The sequence below is a fragment of the Falco rusticolus genome, chromosome 2 (genome assembly GCF_015220075.1).
Source record: "Falco rusticolus isolate bFalRus1 chromosome 2, bFalRus1.pri, whole genome shotgun sequence".
NCBI classification, from domain to species: domain Eukaryota; kingdom Metazoa; phylum Chordata; class Aves; order Falconiformes; family Falconidae; genus Falco; species Falco rusticolus.
The window spans coordinates 14127413-14143917 of NC_051188.1; the positions used below are offsets into that span (position 1 = coordinate 14127413).

Below are 16505 nucleotides of genomic sequence, written 5' to 3' on the forward strand. Positions count from 1 at the left end.
ACTGTCCCTCTGCTATTAATTTGTTCATAAATCTGAATAACGTTTAGAAGAGATGACAGCTATGTATGTCATTTGAAAAGACAATGACAATTATATTATTAAAAAAAGGGAAAAAATGGAAAATTATTTATTAGCACAGTACTTTCCTCAAGACTAACTGCTGCAAAATATTTCACTCTGGGATCATGTTCTGTATTTTGAAACTAGTTATTAGGTTGCTGTGTTTTTTGTTAATTCAGTCTATGTTTTGTTGATCATAATGATTTTTTCCATGTAGTAAGTGTGTTTCTTTTGCAGGTTTTTCTCTTGGCATTAGCTTAGTTGTCTTTACCGTTGCAAGTAATAAAATAAGTTAATCAATAATCATTTAGGCTTCTCACATGAGAATTTTTGTAATTTGATAGCTTATTGCCTCTAACTGATCTTTTTTGGCCCCACCATTTTCTTAATGCTTCTCCTTGTACTGCCTCTCAACAGTTCAAAGCTACTCTTTTCTCAAATTCTTCCAAAAGAGTTTTTTTTTGGCTTTGCAAGTTTAAATTTAATAAAAGTAAATGAAATAAAATACTTTAATTTGTTATAGTACTGTGATATTGGACACAGGAATTTAATAAAGGAAAGTGCCTGTGGATATCAGTGTACACGCTTTAGATGCATACATGAAACAGTCTGATCTAAACTGCTTTTCCTCATGTAGCTTCATTATTTTATTTTATTTAAGTCCATTACTTGGGACAGGGAATATTTTTCTTTTTTGTCTTGTATTGTCAGGCACATTATCAATACTGGTAACTTTTGTATTTTGGTGTTTCTAGTGGTAGTGTCTTACAACCACCATTTATTAATATAATTTTAATTTTTTAAAGTTGAAAATTATATTTTTATTGTTACAGTTTCCAAGTACTTTGATGCAAAATTCAGAAGCATTTCAGAAATTCAAATCTAGAATTTCTTCTTAAGAATTATATCTTCTCCTTTGCAAACTTTAAGTGTTAAAAATCAACATCTTGCAGAAGGTATTACACAGTGAAATTGATGTACTCAGCCTGAAGTTAGTTTCACATAGTGAAAATCTCTTTACCCTCAACAGCTGTTAAACAGAATATCTGTAAATGGTATATATATAATATAGCATTAAAATACCTAACCACTTTGGAATTTAAACTGAAAGTCAGTATTTACAGAAGTATTTATTTAAGTAGCATAATACCCTGAAGACTCTTGCCAGTCATTCAGCATCATGTTTAAAATTAAGTGACTATTCCTCCTGTCTGTTAATTTGCTACTTATATCTGATGGTTTCTAAAGCATTTCTCTTTTCACATTTCATTTTTATTTGTGATCCTTTAGGATTTTTAAGGGTTTATTCCCTATACTGGAAAAGATTTAGACTCCTTTAAGAAATTATTTTTAACTTTAGTACTTATTTCCACATGTTGTTGAATATAATGTGATAACACATACATTTTTCTCATACTCAAAGATAATTTCGTAATGATTTCATTAATAATAATAATTTATTAGAAAATTTAATGTTATAAGACCAAAATTAACCAAAGGTAACAAAACTGAGTTCAAAGTTTTTTTGATTAGATTGTCCGTGTAACTGGTAACTTCCTGTCTCCATACCTTTCACATTTGGTTAGATCATTCTGTATTAGGGGTGCTTTTATATTACAGCACTCACTAGAGCACGTTTACAACTACAAATAGTTCCTACAGCTGACACAATTCAAGGTAGGCTAGTAAGTTAGATGCCTGAACGCCCTGTTCTTAATGATAAAGCAATAGATATTGATGCTGCTTCTGTAAGATAAAGCTCATTCAATTCCTGTTGTTTTGGGCTGTGTTAGAATTCAGTACTTATCCATTAAATCATCAGATCATGGGAACACTCTTAGCAGCAGCCAGTGTTTGAAGGAGGGTACTACACTATTGTATTGATTTTACAGTGGTGAGAGAAATCATCCAAGAACAGAATAATGACCTCTCTCGTTTGGGTCAACAATTTTTATATCATTTTTGTTTTAAAGCTGACCCTGGTATTTTGGCTTTTATTTATGCATGAGTGTATGCGATTGTGCTTAAGCTAGGTGGAAAATAATTTTTGCATGGAGAAGAACGTATTATTTTCAGAATACAAGATTGAGGACTGAATCACGTCTCAAGTAAGCAAAAAGTAGTCTTGGGCTAGGATCACAGTTACACACTCAGATTCTCATAAACTTTACATTTATGAAATATTGATAATTAAGAGACAGAAAGAAGGTCTCAAGGTTGATAATATGTTCCTTCTTTCCTTATGGCATATTGTTGCCCTTTAAGCCAAACTGGAGTTGAGGAAGAATTAAGCTGTCATTTTAGACCTAGGATCTGCCTCACTTCTGAAGTGACAGGCTGGAAAAAATACTTTCATTTTTTTCCCCCTTCTTCCTATGTGGCTTTCCTGTAAAGCAAAACCTCAAGCTGTAATTGAACAGGTTACCAAGGAGAAATTGTTATCTGAAATTCAGAGAAGCCTTTCATATCTGATTCAGTTACAATAATCCCTGAAGTGAGTTCAGAGGTGGCCAGTTTAAATTTAAATGAAGTTCATCATAATTTAGTCTGTTGACAATTTTTAACTTCCTTGAGAGCTTATATATATAAATATAGTTACAAATTATGTGTTCAAGGCATTTTTACAGGCGTAATTGTGATTTTTCAGTGAAAAACCATAGAATGTTACAGGGTACAGCATGACAATCTTGTCTTCTAGTTTATTTGTTCACCTGTGTGTTCCTCATGCATAATCATGACCTTATAATTTGGGCTGGACTGTCCTACATACAATGGGACGTTTACTGTCCTGGTTCCCCATACTCACTTTGCTATCTGCTTTTATGTGTATAGTAAAGGCTGTTTATTTTTGGTTCACAATAGTACCAGCTAAGCAGAGATTCTTTTCTTTGTTTAGAGTTGCTAAGTTTTACTTGCACTGATTTCTCAGCAAGCTGGAATTGAATACTGCAGAAAGGCATTGTTTTCAAACAGCACTCCCTAACCTTGGAGTGAGACAAACACATCTGTCTCTTTGTGTTTCAAGATGAGGAGAAATATTTTTAAAACAGAACAAAATCACATCAGATTATCAGCTCATGGTTAATAAAACAGTAAGACTGTGGCTTTTATTTGCAGATGTAAGACACTTGACAAAAGCCAGCTTGAGAGTAGGGTTCCTGTCATCCTTTTTAATAATTATTGCTGCCTGTGACAAGATGTTTCAAAATTTAAATAGATGGTAAAGATTACATAACAGAGTGAATGACATTTATAGAGTTCTGATTCTGTTTTAATCTAAAGTATATCCCTTATGCCTTTGTGTTCCCCTGCCCATTTATCTACTTCCATGTTATTACCTGCTGCATGTTAATTGGGTCAAAGAGAGACTAATTTTCTCTGTAAGACTTTATAATTCATGACATCAATAAAATTATATGTATAATGAAAGTAGCAAGGCTTCTAAAGATAGAGGCAGTACCTCTGAGACCCAGTGGTCACTGCTCATAGCACCAAGTGGGTAAACACTTGTCCTTAAACCTCATCTCTATGTAGCGTTCATTTCTTTTCACATAAAACATTCTTCCTATTAAGCAAAGACTTCCTCAATAGTGATTTTTTTCTCTGTATTCCTCAGTATGGTGCTCAAAATTAAAACCAGCATGACTTTTTCTGAGCAGTCGCTTGCTAGAATATGATATGAAGGGGCACTTACAAAAAATACTTTGAAGTAAAGAGAGCATATGTGGAACAAACACAACTGTCCTGTCTAGTTTTGACCTACAGCTGGCAGCAATCTGAGGTGCTTCCCATCTTTTATTATGTCCATCCCTCTCCACCTGGCTACTTGGAGCCTTTTAGGAATTATCTCTATCATCTGCAGTTACTAGCTTCCAAAATGCATCCCGAGCCTGCTCAATATGTGACTTTCAGAATTCCAGCAGACATTGCCAGGATTAGAATTCATAGCCTAAGGTTCATAAACTCATTAACCAAACTGCATAAAATATGCATGCCACTCTGAGCTCCAGGACTATTTCTCGTTTTTATCCCTCCTCGTTTTGGACAATGTCCTTCCTACATCAGGGCAAGCAGTATATGAAAAGTTGCTTCTCTGCCAAATTAATGATGAACACATGAATGACCAGTGTTTATCATTGATAAGCCTACACAATTACCCACCTTTCCCCTGCCCTCCAGCCATGCACTGATGACATTATAGCAAAAACCATGCAACTTTGTCACCTTTGATAGCTGAACATAAAAACCCAGAGAAAGAGCTCTAGATAAGTACTAGTGCCTGGGGACTTTGTCTCAGTCTTCCAAGTAAAAGTTAAAAGTCAGAACACACTTAACCCTTCTACTGCCCATCCTGAAATACTGCATTTGCAGAGTGCACAAAGCAAGATAATTTGCTGTTGTGCTGAAATCCAAGGTAGACTGCCACCCATATGCTCACTTCTGGTTTCAGTGCTAAGTTGAACTGGAGAGGAAAGCACTTACCTGCTGAATGCTCCACTTTGTATAATTCTTAATTCAAAAGAAGAATGGAAACGTAAAAAATACATGGTGGTGGTGGGTTTTTTTTTTTTCTATGTTTAAGAATTTCTGGAATAAATTATTTAGGTTTTTATACTTAGATGGGGCTATGTAATGATATGCCCATACGCTGCTATATGATACTTCAACTTGCAGGATAATAAATGTTAGGCAACCACAACATGCTTTTCTTTTACAACGACAGTAATTGATGTTCTAGGCCTATGTTCTATGGTCTAAGACCATAGTAAATGTGAGCAATAATTAGAATCAGAGCAAAAACATTGTCATGTATACAGGAATTAAACTGATTGATATTTCGTGACATAACAGTAGTAACACATCCACTAATATCACTGTCTTATTAGAACATATTTTAATTTTGTATCTAGTTATACTTTCTCAGTTTAATATGCTTAGGTTTGTTCATTAAAACATTCCTACCTCCTAACAAGCTCTTATCAAACATGCAAACATAGCAAACTGGTACTTAGAATAGCTCCGGTTTGGAACTGGGATGGCAAACCTTCTTTCTCCAGAAGAAAATTGTGATACTCACTGAAAAATAGTTTCCAGTCATTCTATTGCCATCATCAATCTGGAGAAACCTTAACCTGCAAATCTATCCTAATTTTTGTATTTCCTCTTATTTGGTGGATAAGTCTTAATGTGACAAACTCTTTAGAGTCAGCCTACTGCAATCTGAGGCTTATAAAATATTTTCTATCGCATTAGATATGATCCTAAATCACACGTTTTTTACTGGTAGAATTATATAAAATATAATGCAGCAAAGTTTTTGTGTTAAGATAATGATTTTACCTTTCTGTCTGGCAGTTTACACAGAAGTATCTATTGATTTCAAGACTACACAATAGGATAATGGCTCTACTACTTCTCTTTATGTTTTTTTTGGAATGATATTGGAGATGACATTCAGCCCTGACATTGTATTCCTGGAATATCATCTTGACCTGGAGTCAAAATGTCAGTCAGTATTACTAGTTTATAATGATTTAGATTAAAACATTTGTTCATCCCTCTCCATCTTTGTGGTTAAAATATTAAAGACTAAACCTCTTCACTTCAAAATTCCATCATTTGAAGCTCAGGATGCTCAATGTCTATAGCACTGATATAACCTAGCATTTGTATCAGAGTACAATAAGGAATGAGTCGTTCTGTTTTGCTTGATGTTTTGCCTGATTACTTCTTTTCTTAGAGATTTCAGACTGCCTGTTTACTTTTATAGGCTAATAGAAAGATAATGGGCCAGTAGGCAAACAATTGTAATAAAGCTATAAAAGCACCCTTTTTAAAGTCCTGTTAAGAAGAAGTCGGCTGTTAAGAAGCTGTCACAAAGGGTTGGACAAAACAGCAACCATGCAGGCCCAGATTCATCTCATTTAACTTGAATGTTTAAATTGAAATATCTGAGTTAGGGAATAATTGCTCTCCTTCCCTATAGAGTCAATGGACAGAGACAGCCACTTGTAAAAGTTAGCTAAACCCATCTGAATTTGAATTACTTTCTGGGATTCTGCACTAAAACAGAATAATTTCTAACATTAAGGATATGGAGTTAAACCTCTTTCAAGTTTTTGGGTGATTAAAGAACATAGAAAGAAAGTGTATTTCTGAACAGGTATTAAGTACTCATGACAATGACAGATATGAAGGGAAAAAAATCTTTTGTCCTAAGGTAGTGTATCCACTATACCTAACAAAACTATCCCAAAATAGCAATGAATGCTTTGACTGAGGAGAAATGAACAGTTTTGAGTGTTAGGTAAGGGAGAAGTGCCCAGACTATGGGCAGACCAGGAATGCTACTTCATCAGATCATTTCTTCATTCTGACTGTGGGATGACTCAGTACAGCTGATACAGGTTAGGGAAAATGCTCCTGCCATGGGGTGCCAGGAAAAGATCCCTGACTCTCAAGCAGCTTTGTAACTTTGAGTGTCTTTAGCAATAACAGCAGGTGGTGAATTGCATTCTTTTCTCTTGAGCATATTCAAGAACTTTACCCTTACATCCAGTACCCCCGGTTAGGTACCATGTGAGGCCCTGCCCTGACACTACAAGAGGCTCACAGAGTTAATGGTATTTAATAGAGCACTTTGGTTACTAGAACAGTCAATCTGTTCTATTTGATAAATGTTGGGGGTTTTTTACCCCAAGGTAATGTTACAATTTGTAACCACTATAAACAAAGTCATAGAGCCTGTGTAGAGACTTACTGCATAATCACTAGAACAAACCACCAAATCTGCCTCTCAGCTACCTTGGAAAATATTTACCTTCAGCTAAATCTTCAGCTGAACCATGGGCCATGGAAGACACCCTTTCAGCTCTATGCAGCACAGTAAAAAAAGGCATCTACCAACTAAAGGCAACACTCAGGATCCACTGTTTTAATTCATAAAACTGTTTCCTTCTGCTGGCCAGCAAGGTGTTCAAAGCAGTTCTTAGTACTTTCCCTAGATATTCCATGTCTTATTTGTGGGTGACACTTCAGAAGTTCTCATCCTCAGGAACCTCTGCTGCTTTCTTCCTTACTGCTGGGAATTCAGTTGCATGACACATTGCAACAGTGATAAGGTTTTTGTAGGAATATTTGTATTGGGTTTGCTGGCAAAAGTATTTCATTCTATGAAGTAACTCATTTTCCCCAAGTGTGTTCTAGATGACCACTTCTCATGATCAGAAATACTAAAAGCCAATAATACTGGGTCTCAACAAGCAACTGAGTTTGTTTTCCCTTTCTTCTAGTGCCAGACATGTACAAGGAATAGTTAGCTCATAATGCAGAATAATTTACAGTTTCAGTGCAGCACTAACAGTGTAACAAATACATAATAAAATAAATCATTAACTTCATTTTAAAAAGTCATTAGAGGCTAGAACAATGTTTCTGAAGGATTGGCCTGGACTTTTCTAATAAGAAATGCAATAAAAAGGCAGTGAAACCTTTGAAATGATGACAAATTCAGCTTTGAAATTAGATACAGTTTTCTAGTAATGAGGTTAAAACAATATTGGAACAGCTCTACTAGGAGAGCTGGCGGATATGACAATGCTTCAAGTCAGAAAGCAAAACTAAATATCTTTAAAAATTAAATGTTTTATCAAGTTTCTAATAGAAATTCTATGGATGATGTGTGTGAACGTGTGTGTGTATGTGCTTGGAAAGGTATAACACTTGGTTACCTAGTACATAGTTTTGGATTGCATTAATCCCTGTTCTTCCCCCAGCCCCTCCAACTTTTGGGGTTCATTGAGAGCATTGCAAGCTCTTGTATCGCTCTTTTTCCTCTTTCACAGGGCTGATCAGAAGATTCTCAATGTAATATCAGATTATCAGGCTAGATGTGTTCACGGATCTTTCTGGGTTTACTGTTATACAACTAGATGAGCAAGATTAGAAGAACAACCAGACTGTTGGTTCATGCCCAGCTCTTGTTTCAAACGATAGCACCCAGTGCTTTTAACCCTAAGAAATGCCAGGCTCAAACCTCCTCATAAAGTCTAGCTTACTGTTTGCCTCCAAACTATAGAAATACAATATAGTAGCATAAACACCCCCCCCCCTTTCTTTTAATTGTGATAGTCTTTGTCCTAAATGGTTGAGAAAAATACTACACTATAGGTCAAGATCTAAGAAAAGAAAACCAACACCAACACACAAACAACCCATTGTAAGGGCTTTTCGTGTAATCTTACTGCTTAATTCCAACATTAGGTAGCAAGCATATTATTGGAAAAGTTGCCTGTGTCCTTGACACTTCCAGGAGTGACTTTTCTTTGATCACACTTTCCAGTCAGGACTCTTCAGGTAGTATACTACCAAGTGTGTATGAGGATTTCTTCCATTTTTACTTAGTATGGTCAAATATAGTTAGCAACAAGAAGAAATTGAACTGACAAATCACAAACCACCTATTTTGGGTAAATGTAACATCCCTGCTCACCCAAATGCGAAAGATTTTTATAGCAAATAGCATCACAAACACTGTATGAGAGAAATCAAATTTCTACCATGGATTGAATAAACTTTGATAATAGAAGATGGAGGTGTTATTTTTGGGGAAAAAAATCAAAGCATGTATAAAGCACCTTCAGAAATGATCCAGGGAGCTAAACTCATTTCTGTACTGGAATGAAAAGTCATTTACTTATTAAGGTTATAAACTTTCTGCAAAGATATGGTTTTCCTCCTACAGCTAAAGTCCATAACTTCTCTATAAATGATAATTACCTGTGTTAGAGGTAGTGATGAGATAATCTGTGTCCTTGCAAATATTCTCCTCTGCGCCCTAGGTGCTAACTATCTTTTTCTTTCAGATTTTCCCATCTGAGTAGTGACAGTGGGTTAAACTCAGAGTAATCTTACCTAATATGAAGTTCATGTTTGTTGCCTGTATCATACCTGAAGAAGTCTTCATGTGCTAAAAAAGCTGGTGTGGTTTTCTTTTTCTGCTTGTTTGTTTACCAGTGTAAAAGATCTTACTACCATTTGAAAACACTGCTCCTTTTTGGAGCCACATGGAAAAAGTAAGCATGAACCCCTGTGTTGAGAACCTGATTTATATTTGTAAAAATTAAAAAAAATTATGTAAGAATGAAATCTGTCAGTTTCTGCATACTGGAGGCAAGCTGGCTGATGTGGAGAGCTGACATATGTTATCAATGAATAACTACAATTCATATGTACACGAGCACAGGGACATGGGTAGCTATGAGTGAACCTCTTGCTGTTGCAAACTTAAAAATGCACTTGTCAATTCCATAGCTGTCTTTGTTTAAATTGCTGCTAGCAGTTTAGTGAGAGCAATTTCTTAACTGTAATGTAACTAAATCTCTATCCTAAACTGAATGAAAATAAAGTGTGAAAAATAAATCTCTCGCTTGTCAGAAAGTATGAAATGTGCATATATTGTTCAGTACGAAGACTGTGGGAGGCAGAGTTTATTGAGCTCCATACAGCACCGTGACTGGCAACTGCTTTGCTCAGTGGACTGCTTTGATAGGTAGGTTTTCCCTGTTAAGTGCAGTAGAGTGAAAATGCTGATAATACTGAAGAATGTATCCTGCAATTTTGGCTTTTATTCAGCATGGCTAGCTGTGCTATGTACTGAGGCCACTTCCAGAAGTGGTTTGAGTTTACTTCATTGGATTTATTAACCTTAATGTTGGGTATTGAAGTAGAAGGGCTTTATCTAGTACTTTGTTAAATACCCCATAAATACCCCATCAGAGCTGGTTTTGGCTGGGATTTCCCCCCCCCCCCCCCCCCCCCCCATGCGCTGGGGGAGTAATATTTTTAACTTAGCACCACTACAACTAATGCATCTCATTAGCTTAGTGGTTAAACAGTTCAAGTACTGTTGATGTCCGCTGGGGTGTGAACCCTGTGGTGAGTGCACCATGCCCTATGCTTCTAGTGTTTGCCCTTAATAAGGTGTGCAACTGTGAAAAGGAGTGTTTTAGTCACGGCACTATAGGTAGTGTCAATTTAGCACAGTACAAAGCTGTAGGTGGTTTGCTATGGCTCACCACACAGCCATTAACAGTATCATCTTTGCTCAGCACAGAATTGTAAGTGATAGTATTTAAACTCCCTGTAACACTGTGAATGATAGCATTCTCATCTTGTCCATGAAGAAATGTGAAGACAGGCATTCTGACTGAGCCTGTGATTTAAGCGAATCAGGTAAAGAAAGAATATAGTCTTATCATCTGCAAGAGGATGCAGCATCATTGAAATTTAGCATTGATTTTTAAAGTGATTAAAAAAGAACAATGGATCACAGTGTCAGCAGATTTCAGAAGAAAAAGATAAGTATATTCATGAATAACTCCTGACATTAGCACCAGTGTAACTTAGCAGTTCTGAATCCCTCTCTGGAGATGCTGCTTTTCTCTAAGCCTTGTGGAAACTACTCTTAAATCAGGTGCTTGATCTAGATGACTAAAGCGAGTGGTGAGAATATTCTTCTCTAATTCTCCAATGGTTGTTCACTTGCCACTGAAGCACTAACCTGTTGAAAAAGTTAAAAGTGGAAAATCTCTCACAAAGGATTTTAGAATGTAAAGTATACAAAAATAAAAAAGTAGAAGGAAAATATGCTGAAATGGTATAGAAATTAATACTTTTTAAAGTGAAGTTTATGACTATCTGTTCTGAATCCGCTTATGACACAGGTGGGAAGAAGATGAGAAGTGAAATGATTTCATCTCCAAGTACATAAACTCACCCTGAGTGTGTACCTGTACTCTGATTTAGTGACCTTACTCACCTGAGCCTACAGGAAACACTGCATTTCTGTAGAGTTTACATTTGTACCTATAGATTGCTTTCCATAATATATCAGAACGTTAAATTTTGCCTAAAATAATTGTAGTTCAAAGTAGTAATTTTTTTTTTCTGTTTGTAATATATTTTTTCTTCACTGAATTGCTATTCCTCGGTGGTCATTTTAGGTAGAACAGAAAAAAAATTACAGAACTTGTGTTTTCCATTTGCTGGATAGTTCTTAACACTTCTAACTGTGCTGGATTTATCACTTTAATGCATTTAGCTTTCATAATATAGGTTAAAGAAATGATAGGTAAGCCCATAAGTGTGAGAAATAAACTGAACCGAAGATAGTAGAAACCACTATTTTAATCATATTTTGTCAAGTTCCTTTACTTTAAGTGAAAGCTTGGAAAACTGGAAAAAAAATCAATTAAAAAGGTATTAAAAAGGTACAAAGAATAAAAAATAATTATTTAATAATCATTACTTATTTATTATATATATAATTATTATATTATATCATTTAATTAATAAAATATTTTCCTTTTGTCTTTTTAGTAGAGTTCTATGGCATTTAAAGAACCAATAATTCTGATTATTTTACATAATCCAGAAAACATTTGTCAATTAACAGTGCTGTTACTCAATAAAATATTAGCATGTTGCAGAATTTTAGAAAATACTGATTTCACTTTCATTTGTGACTTGCAGAACCATTGTGGATGGAGTATAATAATATATCTATTTTAACATATTAAAAACTTGACCAGTGAACTCAGTTGTAAATTGATAAACCAGCAAAGCTTCACCAATGAGAATGGTGAATATCATGTGACTCATTCATGAAAAATCTAAGCGCCTTAGAACTATAGAAAAAATCTGAATGTGCAGATACACCAAAAGTTAACCAAGTTCTTTTACTTATCCACTAAATTATCTCCTTCATGTAAAATAAGTAATCTAGAACCCACTGTCTTGGCCATTAATGGTACCAATAATTTTTTTCCTTGATTAGTTCTTTTTCCTCTTTGTATTTCAAGAATTCATTTGTAAAAGTTTTTTAAGCTTTCTGGGAAGCTGTTTGGTAGATATCTGAAAGATAAATTCATTTTGTTACATGTGAGCTCAGATATTTAGATATACAAGAATACTGTTCTAAACGTTATAACATTTCTTCTTGGACATTCTGAACATAAATATGAATTGATTCTTTCTATTGAGCACTAACAAAGTATCATTTAGAATTTGGACTTAATCTGGGCACCATACATAAATTTATATGTGGATGAACTGGAAAATCTAAGGAAGAATGATAATAAATGGGATTTCCAAGGGCAAAAGGGGGGAAAAAAAAAAGATTTGAGTTACAACCATTAATTAGAGTGCAGGATATAGTCTGTGAATATGTAAATTTTATCAACAAGTAGTAATGGACTTAAATAATGAGGAGATCAGGGAACTCAAACAGGCCATAGTGAAATGAACAAGAAACTCTGTCAGATCTTTTGTTAAGTTACTTTCATCATTGATTTGCACATTGCTTACTTCATTGGGTGAAATGGTAGTGATAGACCTGGTGATCCTAATAGCTGATTTAGTTTGCATAACTTCTGCAAACACTTGATTTGGCAAGATACCCTATGCATGCTCCACCGCATTTCAGAATCTCCTCTGTTACAGTAGGTCTAGAACTGAAAAAAACATCTGTGAACAACTGGAAAAAAAAAAAAAGACATTTCCTCTAAAACTTTCAGTCCTCTGTCTTCTGTTCATCATGGTGTTCAATAATGGCTATAATCTATACTGTAATCTGTGGTAGTCAAGACTGTAAATTTGCATGTCTCCCAACTTGCACAGCAAATCACTGTGTACTGTAGTGCAATTTGACAGTATAGTGGACGTGCCAGACTACTTTTTCTTAGCAGCATTTTTAGGGTTTATGGAGTTTTCCTAAACTTGTCACAACTTCAGCTCTCTGGACAGTGAAAGAAATCTGCAGAGCTTAACATAGGATATAATAATTGGAAGTAATAATAGCATTTTTTTTGTAACTTGTACTGCACCTCTCAGTTATTCCAACTGCTTGGACTTTTAAAAGATGTTCTGCAGCAATTAGGGAGAATAAATTCCTTTAAAATTTTAAAAAAAAAAAATCTAAGAAAAATTGAGTAGGAGCTGAAAGCAAAAATTTAGCCTTTTAACGGTATGTGATATATGAAAAAAAAAAAAAAATTCAGTTCAATAGCCTTTCCAAGTAACCCACAAGGTCTTTTTTTACTTTTACTTTTCTTCTGGTCAGCCATTCTTGTATTTGCTGCTAAGGTTTTAAAATACCTGTGATAAGAATTTTTATAACATGAAAAATACTTTAAGAATGATTAAATGAAATATTTTCTGCCCTAAGAAAGTTATGATTAAAAATATTCCTAATTCTTAGGAATACTTTAAAAAGGAAATTATTGAGTTCCCACTTTGATAAAGTATATTTTGTCATAAATTACAGAGTTCTGTAATGAACTTTCCTTAATTATCCTCATTTTACATTACTCATGTCAGTGGAAAAGTTCATTTTTAAATACTAATTCATCTTCCAACTACAAAGAAACATATGCCTTTCTACAAAGGCTTCTCATTTCCAACCTGAGTCTTCCTGGAACATATTTATTATATCTGTTCTTGTGAACTGTTAAAATAGATTTCATTTCCCTTTTTTACTTAAACACATCCATCGGTTTTCCTTCCACAGCTGGTTGGGAAGTATTATTTCATTCAGCCATATAGGCAGTGCTGCAGAATATTCTAAAAAGCTTGTAATTCCTACAATATTTAGAGGTATCAAATAGAGATATTATTCATTTGTATAAAGTATAGATAGATGTAAGTAATTTATCAGACTGGCTCAATGGAGATAAGTCTTACTAAAGACAGAATTAATCACAGTGTTTGTGGTATTTTCTTGATGTATAAGTACTGAGAAATTGTAAAGTAAAAAAGCTAGTTCTAGTCCCAGCATGCTATTAATGAAGATTTTGTGGCATGAAATAAAAGTAAAGGATTAAAAATAGATCTATGTCCCGTTTCTACATCCACAAAGAATTTTAATGTATCTGCAGAGAAATTCATCAAAACTGCTTTCCAGGGCTCTGATCGCAATATTCTCATAATTCATTTTGAAGTAAATTTGTCTAGCATTTGCTTGATTTATCTAAAACAGCCAAGACAAACAAACAAACAAACAAACAAACCAACCAACCAGTGCCCAAAGTAGCAATTGATGAGTTAGTTTATGGTTGGGAGCCTTGAAACTTGTCTTTGCTCTGGTTGTGAAAACATAGCTGCAACATGTTACGTTGGGATTGTCATGTCTTTAAGAGTCTGTATTCTGGGAACTGGTTGGACATAATTTTAAAAGTTCTTGCAGCAGAGCCCAGAGAACATGTTTTATTCTTTGCAGAGATGTGTCTGTTAGTGTGGAAGCTGTTTTGTTCTTGTGTCAGGCTTGACCACAGCTGGCAGGGATACTAGGAGCAGTTTTCCTCCATCTTAAATTTAAATTGCAAATGTATAAATACTTAACTTTTCTTTTAAACTTTTATTATGAATTCCAAGAATCACACACTTAGAGATGATTAATACTCAAGGCCATATGCTAGCTAAGATAAACAAGCCCCTGTATTCTTGATGGAATAATATAGCAAGATTGTAAGTCAAATTTTACATTAACAACATATTATTACGCCAGCAGGCAAAGATTTCTGTTAATTATTTCACAATTAGTCCCTCTTATTTCTAATTTCAAAGTATTAGATATTGATGGAATTAATAGATTAGCAGCTTCATCTTAATGGTGTCAAACAGGCCAAAATGCAAACAGGGATTGTTTTTAATGGGATTTATTGATTTATGTGCATATGCTATTTAATAATTTTTGTGCTTGACCTGCACATTGCTTTATGTTTTAGTTCATAAAGAAAATGCAGGGAACCTCTTGCATCTTAGGAAATAATTTGCTGTTTAAAAGAGTTTTTCCATCTTGCAACTTTTAAGATTTGCAAGTAGAGCTGTTTCTGCATGTTCCTTGCATGCGACACCCCATTCTCCTAGCAGAAAGTCTATACTGCCTTCATTCTTGCTTCAAATTGATGCTAGAAAACATAAATTTCAAGGACTGTTTTGAAGTATTATGTACTGAGAAGAGTTAGAAAATGAGACATTGTGCTACTTAAAGGTATTGACATAACCTGTTTCAAGATATCTCCATGAGCTTCTCTAGGAAATGTTCAAACATGGCAGATGAATAAATGTGAGATCAAACAATCAGAAATGGTTTTACCTGGACTTCTAAATCAGGCTAGAGAATTTTAGGCCTGTGGCTCCCTCAGCTGCAAAAAGTGTTAGTGCAATCCACTGCTCTGTATCCCCTCAACCGGGCCCCAAGAGCATCACTGCAACTCACAAGTGAGGCCAGCCAGTCATATGGTTCTCTTAGATCACAGAGAAGCAAGAGCATCCTGTACCACGACGTACTACTGACTGTTCTTTGATCCATGCAGGAACATGGATTTTTGTCCCCTAGAAAGAAATAAAATAAATAATAATAATAAAAAAATCAAACAACTGTTAAGTAGATACTGATCCTTCAATGGAGTCTGTGTCAGATCTTAGATAAGCTGAGTAGCTTTGTGGAAATGGCTCGCTGTCTTTATATTGGTGACAGATTGAGCTGAGTCTCACAAGCCAGGCACATTAGTTACAGTGCTCTTTTTTTGGAAGATTAAATCAAATCTGTCTATCATTTACAAATGCATTAGTGCAGATTTCTGTAAGATAGATTTGTGCTCAATTACTGCTCAAATCTAATTTCTGCTGCCTTTCCCTGAGTTTTTAAAACTCTGACTAATTTCTTCCCCCCACCCCCACCCCCCCACCCCCCCACCCCCACTGGCAAGCAAGTAAACCTAATAGCAGTCCATTGACGACAGTAGGAGGGTGTGTGTGTGTTTGTGTGTGTGTGTCTGTTATTTTTGTTTGATCGTACATTCCAAACAGTTAAAATTTACAGCACCCTGCTGTCTTAACAGTAAACTACCTTGCAATGAATTTGCTTTAATGAAATTAAAGCTATAGAGTATGACTGGAGAGTAAATCCTCTGATAGTTGCCTGAATAGATAGGAGTGTAAAAATCCAAATAGATCATGTGGAAATGTAGATTTTTCAAAACACTGAGGAAAGATTTAGAATAGTATATTCTTAGTTAATCATCCAACTACAAAATTCTAATTATCTCATCTGTGGAGGAGCAGATTTCATTTCGAAAAGCTTTTTTGCAGGTACCTTGTAAACTTGTAACTCTTCTATGTTTAAGTGTGGATTATGAAACAAAATCAATCTTCCAAACACAAGCCATATTCAGCAATGATCCCGAGGACTATAGGATTTGTTTTTATTTGCTTTCTAATTAAGAAGAAGAACAGTTAGGTTTTTGAGATTTATTTTTAAAAGCATTATTTTGTCTAAAAAGGTTTTAGCTCTACTAAAATATTTGTTGCTTCATAAAACTGATACACATATAATTGCTTTGCATATAATCCTTCTATTTAAGTTTTGGAAATTAGTAGACATA

At 34.8% G+C, this 16505-nt stretch overlaps 1 protein-coding gene across 5 annotated transcripts in view; it reads left to right on the forward strand.

Annotated features, from left to right (window-relative positions):
- Positions 1–16505, forward strand: part of CNTN5 (contactin 5) — a 678576-nt gene that overhangs the window by 319521 nt on the left and 342550 nt on the right. The gene's annotated exons all lie outside the window — the stretch shown is intronic.